Source organism: Rana temporaria, chromosome 12 (genome assembly GCF_905171775.1).
Source record: "Rana temporaria chromosome 12, aRanTem1.1, whole genome shotgun sequence".
NCBI lineage: Eukaryota > Metazoa > Chordata > Amphibia > Anura > Ranidae > Rana > Rana temporaria.
Genome location: NC_053500.1, coordinates 6,193,822 through 6,201,771, shown reverse-complemented (window position 1 = coordinate 6,201,771; position 7,950 = coordinate 6,193,822).

Below are 7,950 nucleotides of genomic sequence, written 5' to 3'. Positions count from 1 at the left end.
GCTGGTTCTCATTTTTTTCCGAAAAACAAACGTTCTTCCGATCGCGTGTATCCAATTCCGACGCACAAAAATCCTACGCATGCTCGGAATCAAATCGAGGCATGCTCGGAATCATTGTACGTCATTTTCCTCGGCTCATCGTAGTGTTGTACGTCACCGCGTTCTCGACGCTCGGAATTTCCCAGCAACATTTGTGTGATCGTGTGTGTGCAAAGACAAGTTTGAGCCAACATTCCGCCGAAAAAAAAGCCCCGGCGGTTTTGTTGTCGGAAATTCCGATCGCGTGTTCGCGGCATTAGGTGCCATTCCTAAGACGTACAACACGTACGACGAGCCGAGAAAAATTACGCTCAATAGCCAGTGCGGCTCTTCTGCTTGATTCCGAGCATGCGAGGAATTTTGTGCGTCGGAATCGGATACGCACGGTCAGAATTTCCGACAACGCCGGAAAATTTGAGAACCGGCTCTCAAATTTTTGTTGTCGAAAAATGTCCGATGGAGCCTACACGCGGTCGGAATTTAACATTAACATTTGCTGTCGGAAATTCCGAGCATTTTTTTTTTACCGAGCGTAAATATTTTCCAGACAAAATCTGAAAAGGCGAACAATTTTATCGTCCAATCCCACGCCGCGGGGCTCTTACTAAATTTTTACGATAAATAGTTTTGCCGATCCCCAAAAATTGGCCTGTGATTTTTTAAAGCACGTACGGTCCTGTCACCTGGCGCCGCAGGAGTTAATCACGCAGAGGACCCCCCCATCCCCTCCCCCCCCCCCCCCCCCCCCCCCCCCCGGGCATGCGCTCTGCGTTGGCGAGCCAATGTTTGGACATGACACCGCGTGAACAGATGGCAGGGAAGCCTGTTCTTTACTCTGAGACCAAAAACTCGGGCCAAGTCGGTTCCACTTGGACCGGGATGGAGTTGGCAGGGGGTGCGGGGTGAGACTTCTGTCCTTGCGCAGGAATAATAAAAACAAAAAAAACGAGGACAGGCAGATGACAACTGGCAGAGTGCGCGCACGGCCGCACAGAGCGACGGCCTCTCTGAGTCTGATGTTCAAAGGCAGCCGGGAACTCACGTGGATTGTTGGGAGCCGGAGACGTGTCACTCTCTGTTTAGCTCACGCCGCAACTGGCGTTCTCTCGCTCGCAATATTCCCTCCAAAATAAAAAAATTATGCTCCTCCCTAATTACTGGACGACTCCAATCTAAAATCAACGGGGTAGATTCAGGTAGCTTTGCGCTTTTCTTACGGAGGCGCAGCGTACCGTTTTGCCGCTGCGCCTCCGTAAATTACCTGCGCTACGCTTGATTCACGGAGCAGTAGCTCCGTAATTTGCGTGAGCGCTCCGGAAAACTGCCCGGCGTAAGCGCGCGTAATTTAAATGATCCCATAGGGGGCGTGGATCATTTAAATTAGGCCCGTTCCCGCGCCGAGCGTAGTGCGCATGCTCCGTCGGGAAACTTTCCCGACGTGCATTGCGGTAAATGACGTCGCAAGGACGTCATTTGCTTCAAAGTGAACGTAAATGGCGTCCAGCGCCATTCACGATTCACTTGCGCAAACGACGTTAAATTTTAAATTTGCGACGCGGGAACGACGGGTATACGTAGCATTGGCTGCCCCTGCTAATAGCAGGAGCAGCCGTACGCGGAACCCGACGAACGGAAACGACGTAAACTGCGTACGCAGGGCTCGCGTAGGGTTGTGAATCAGCGTTAGTATGCAATTTGCAAACTATACGCTGACCACTACGGGAACACCACCTAGCGGCCAGCGTAAGAATGCAGCCTACGATACGACGGCATAAGAGCCTTATGCCAGTCATATCTTAGGCTGCAGTCGGCGTAACGAGCTTTCTGAATACAGAAAAGTCGTTACGCCCGCGCAACTAAGCAATTGCGCTGCGTAACTATGGTTACGCAGACGCAATTGCTACCTGAACCTACCCCAACTTCTTTTCCAGTCCGATGTCTACCTGTGAGATCCTTCTGTGCAGCGGACCCGCTATCCCTCTCCTTCACTATTCTGCGTCACAGCCCCGCCCCCGAGTCCTGACATGCGCCTGAACTCTGCGCGCTGCCTACCTTCACCCATGACACTGTCAGATGGTAGAGATTTTTTTTAATGACATCCCTCCAGCACTGTAAAATACGTTGGGCTAGATTCAGCAACGATTTACGCCGGCGTATCCATAGATACGCCGCGTAAATTCAAAGCTGCGCCGGCGTATCTTCTTTCTGTATTCAGAAAGCAAGATACGCCGACATTAGCCTAAGATACGACTGGCATAAGTCTTTTACGCCGTCGTATCTTAGGGTGCATTCTCACGCTGGCCGCTAGGTGGCGCTTCCGTCGTTTTCAGCGTAGAGTATGCAAATTACCTAGTTACGCCGATTCACAAACGTACGTGCGCCCGGCGGTAGTTTTTTACGTCGTTTGCGTAAGGCTTTTTCGGCGTAACGTTGCTCCTGCTGTTAGGTGGCGCAGCCAATGTTAAGTATGGACGTCGTTCCCGCTTCGAAATTTGAATTTTTTGTGTCATTCGCGAATAGGGCTGGACGTAATTTACGTTCACCTCGAAACCAATGACGTCCTTGCGACGTCATTTGAAGCAATGCACACTGGGATATGTACACGGACGGCGCATGCGCCATTCGTAAAACCTGTCAATCACGTCAGGTCATCACATATTAGCATAAAACACGCCCCCCCTTCCACATTTGAATTACGCGGGCTTACGCCGGCCCCATTTACGCTACGCATGCGCCGTTCGTAAAACATGTCAATCACGTCAAGTCATCACATATTAGCATAAAACACGCCCCCCCTTCCACATTTGAATTACGCGGGCTTACGCCGGCCCCATTTACGCTACGCTGCCGCAACTTGCGGAGCAAGTGCTTTGTGAATACTGCACTTGCTCCTGTAAGTTGCGGCGGCGTAGCGTAAATACGATAAGCTGCGCCGCCGTAAGAAGGGGCGCAGCTACCTGAATCTAGCCCGTTGTATGTAGATTCCAGGGTTTGAGTAATAGTTGAGTGATCAGCGAGAGACAGACGTGTTGACAAGCTCTGCACGGCACAAAGTTGCAGATTGGATACAAAAGGATCCAATGGGATCACAGCGTATTATCACCTTATATGTGTAGCGCCTGTGTACTTTCAGGTACAGGTGCTATCTTAAATTTAAGGTGGATGAGAGAGTTAGTTAGCTCTTTTCCAGTTGATTTATCAAAATTGGGTCTCTGCTTCGGCTGGGCTGTGCTGTGGGCTCATTCTGTTGTTCCTGGGGTGTTGTTCCACCCCAGGGCAGTAGATGGCAGCAGTGGAGTCCAGGCTGGGGTGCCTCTTGCCAGCAGCCAATCCGGAAGGGTTTTCCCTCGCGGGGCATGCTAGGGGAAGGTACTTCTGGAGCGGACGCAATTAGGTGGTGTCTTGTTCCTGGTGTGGCACCCACCTTCAGGGTGACCACACATCATGGCTCCCCGGCGGTATGGCCTACCAGGCCGTGGGTGCGCGTGCCGCGCGGTGTTCCTGGTTCCGGGGCCATGTTGGCCCGGAACATTTAAAGCTGTGGCGGGGCTCCAGTAATCGACTGGGCCCCAGTTCTGAGGAGATCCCAAGCGAGATAGCTGTTCGGTGGGGAGTCCGTCTGAGGAGCGCCAATGAGAGGCTGGCGGTCCAACAGGGCCAGGACAATCCACCGGGGATCGAGGTAACCGGACACCGAGGAGTGGAAGTTAGCCACCTGTCAGTCGGTAACCTAATTGAAACTACCTGAGCAAGGTCCAGGCAAGAAGAAGTTTCCTGAGGAGAACAGTCTCCATAACCTAAGCTCTGAGGCCAGGTCTGTGGTAGACTGGGCAACCGCTGTGGCCGTGCCCCTAGCCCGACTTCCTAGTGCAGAATAAAAATAGAAAATGGTAGAGGGCAGAGGCTGCCGACCATTTTGAACATAAGTTAGAGCGGCCTGGGAGGCAATTTCCACCCTGCCCTCCGGCCCAGCCCTCCCCTGCCTGCGGCACATCTGCGCACCCACAGAATTTGGGGGGGGTGTACGTCATTCTTGCCCGAGCGAGAAGGGCGAATGTGCACCCACATGCAAAAAAAAATAGATTTCCAGGTTGTGTCCATTATTTCTAATATGGGTTGTATTCATTTTTTCCAGGTTGTGTCCCTAATTTCAGGTTGTGTCCATCATTTCTATATTGTGTCCATGATTTCTGGGTTGTTTGCATTGTTTTTCGATTGTATCCATTATTTATGGGTTGTATTTATTATTTTTAGGTTGTGTCCATTTTTTCTAGATTGTATCCACTATTTCCATGTTGAATTTATGATTTCCAGGTTGCGTCCATTTTTCTAGGTTGTTTCCATTATTTCTAGGTTATAGCTATTATTTCTAGATTGTCTCTATTTTTTCTGGGTTGTATCTATTATTTCTGGGTTGTGTGCATTATTTCTCGGCTGTGTCCTTTATTTATGGGTTGTATTCATGGGGGTAGATTCAGGTACAGCTGCGCGCTCCTTACGGAGGCACAGTGTACCCTTTTTACCCTGCGCCTACGCAAATTATTTGCGCTACGCTTCATTCATGAAGCAGTAGCCACGTAATTTGCGTGGGCGCTCCTCAAAAATGCCCTGCGTAAGGGCGCCTAATGTAAATGATCCCGTAGGGGGCGGGAATTTAAATTTAAAAAAAAATTAAATTAGGCGCGTTCCTGCGCCGAGCGTAGGGCGCATGCTCCGTCGGGAAACTTTCCCGACGTGCATTGCGGCAAATGACGTCGCAAGGACGTCATTTGCTTCAAAGTGAACGTGAATGGCTTCCAGCGCCATTCACGATTCACTTACGCAAACAACGTAAAATTTAAACTTCGCGAAGCGGGAACGACGGGTATACGTAGCATTGGCTGCCCCTGCTTTGAGCATGTGCAGCCTTACGCGAAACCCGACGTACGCAAACAACGTAAACTGCGTACGCAGGGCTCGCGTAACGTTGTGAATCGGCGTTAGTATGCAATTTGCATACTATACGCTGACCACAACGGGAACGCCACCTAGCGGCCTGCGTAAGAATGCAGCCTAAGATATGAGGGCATAAGAGCCTTATGCCACGCATATCTTAGGCTGCATTCGGCGTAACAAGCTCTCTGAATCAGGAGAAGTCGTTACGCCGGCGCAAGTAAGCAATTGGGCTGCGTAACTATGGTTACGCAGGCGCAATTGCTTTTTAAATCTGGGCCATTATTTGTGGGTTGTGTCCATTATTTCTAGGTTGTATCCATTATTTCTAGGTTGTATCCATTATTTCTGGGTTGTATCCATTATTTCTAGGTTGTATCTATTATTTCTAGGTTGTATCCATTATTTCTAGGTTGTATCTATTATTTCTAGGCTGTAGCCATTATTTCTAGGTTGTATCCATTATTTCTAGGCTGTATCCATTATTTCTAGGTTGTATCCATTATTTCTAGGTTGTATCCATTATTTCTAGGTTGTATCTATTATTTCTAGGCTGTATCCATTATTTCTAGGCTGTATCCATTATTTCTAGGTTGTATCCATTATTTCTGGGTTGTATCTATTATTTCTGGGTTGTATCCATTATTTCTAGGTTGTATCTATTATTTCTGGGTTGTGTCCATTATTTCTAGGTTGTATCTATTATTTTTAGGTTGTATCTATTATTTCTAGATTGTATCTATTATTTCTGGGTTGTATCTATTATTTCTGGGTTGTATCCATTATTTCTGGGTTGTATCTATTATTTCTAGGTTGTATCCATTATTTCTAGGTTGTATCCATTATTTCTGGGTTGTATCCATTATTTCTAGGTTGTATCTATTATTTCTAGGTTGTATCTATTATTTCTGGGTTGTATCTATTATTTCTAGGTTGTATCCATTATTTCTAGGCTGTATCCATGATTTCTAGGTTGTATCCATTATTTCTGGGTTGTATCCATTATTTTTAGGTTGTATCTATTATTTCTAGATTGTATCCATTATTTCTGGGTTGTATCCATTATTTCTAGGTTGTATCTATTATTTCTAGGTTGTGGCCATTATTTCTAGATTGTATCCATTATTTCTAGGTTGTATCTATTATTTCTGGGTTGTGTCCATTATTTCTGGGTTGTGTCCATTATTTTTAGGTCGAATTTGTTTTTCGCAAACCTGGGATTTCCCGGAGATGGAGTCCCCCTTTAACAGATGACCTTGGCCCTTTTTCCTCGGAAGCGGAAGACATTCTAATGATTATTTTGCCAGTAAATTACCAGACTGACTCTTAATCCTGCGCTAATGAAAGTGAAAATGGCAGGAATTAATTCCGACCCCCCACCCCACCCCCGCTGATTTTCCTTTCTCCATACAACAAACGGCCATATGTCATCTGATGGCAAAGATCGGAGGACCCCTGCTGAGACCCCAACCCTGCTGCTAGGCCCAGGTGTGACTTTCCCACTGGAGGAACGTCTGGGGGGATGTGGAGGGGAACACGGGGCTGAGTGATATCGGGTCCGATGAGGGTTTCTTCCCACCAGGTGTCTTCAGCTGCGTCATTCTGCAGGTTCAACGCAAGGACGCTGATTGATCTCGGTCTGCCTTGGTCACACCATTCAAGTGCGTTGGTGTCCATAAAAATGCACAACAACCTGCGCCAACGCAACACGTCTGTTCTAGTACCTTTCACACTCTTTGCATGTCTGTTTTTTATCCTATTTTATTGCGTTGCTCAATGCATGTTGATGCGTTTTACACGTGCTTTGTTGTGCTTTTTTATGATGCGTTTTTTTTAAATCATGCATTTTTCAGACTGGCCAAAGTAAAGCTGTTTAGTCTTATTACTACCAGGGGCTGAAAATGTATGCCAAACGCGTCATACGTGCTAAAAATCGCATGCGAGCGGCGGCAAGGGATTATTAACCTGGACTCACCTTCTGAAAAAATATAGCCTATTACCTTATTAAAAAACGCATTTGCCTGCATTGGCGCATTTTTTTTAAGTGCATTGCCCTGTGTTTTATTGTTTGTTGAACTGCCCTTTCACATGCATTTTTTTTTCTGTACAAGCTATAGCAAAGCCCAAGGTTTTTAACCCCAGCCCTTTAAGAGGGCCATGACACCATAGGGGCACCTCAATGACTAAGCCCTGTGAGTGTGACAAAACACATCGGAGGCATGACCTGGATGGAGCCAAAACACATCAGGGCATGGCCTGGATGGAGACAAAACACATCGGAGGCATGACCTGGATGGAGCCGAAACACATCAGGGCATGGCCTGGATGGAGACAAAACACATCGGAGGCATGACCTGGATGGAGCCGAAACACGCCAGGACATGGCCTGGATGGAGCCAAAACACACCAGGGCATGGCCTGGATGGAGCGAAACACATCGGAGGCATGGCCTGGGTGGAGCCGAAACACGTCATGGCATGGCCTGGATGGAGTTGAAACACATCAGGGCATGGCCTGGGTGGAGCCGAAAGATGTCATGGCATGGCCTGGGTGGAGCCGAAAGATGTCATGGCATGGCCTGGGTGGAGCCGAAAGATGTCATGGCATGGCCTGGATGGAGCCGAAAAACACGTCAGGGCATTGACTGGTTGGAGCCAAAACACGTCAGGGCATGGCCTGGATGGAGCCGAAACGCGTCGGTCATTGGACTAGATGGATTGAACGGGGCCGAAACTGCTTTCATTTCATTGCCTCGAGTGTTACCATAGTGGCTCAATTTCATTCCTTCACTGTCATTGGCTTGTTCATTCCATACAAGCTATATCAAAGCCCAAGGTTTTTAACCCCAGCCCTTTAAGAGGGCCATGACACCATAGGGGCACCTCAATGACTAAGCCCTGTGGGTGTGACAAAACACATCGGAGGCATAGCCTGGAGGGAGCCGAAACACATCAGGGCATGGCCGAATGGAGACAAAAC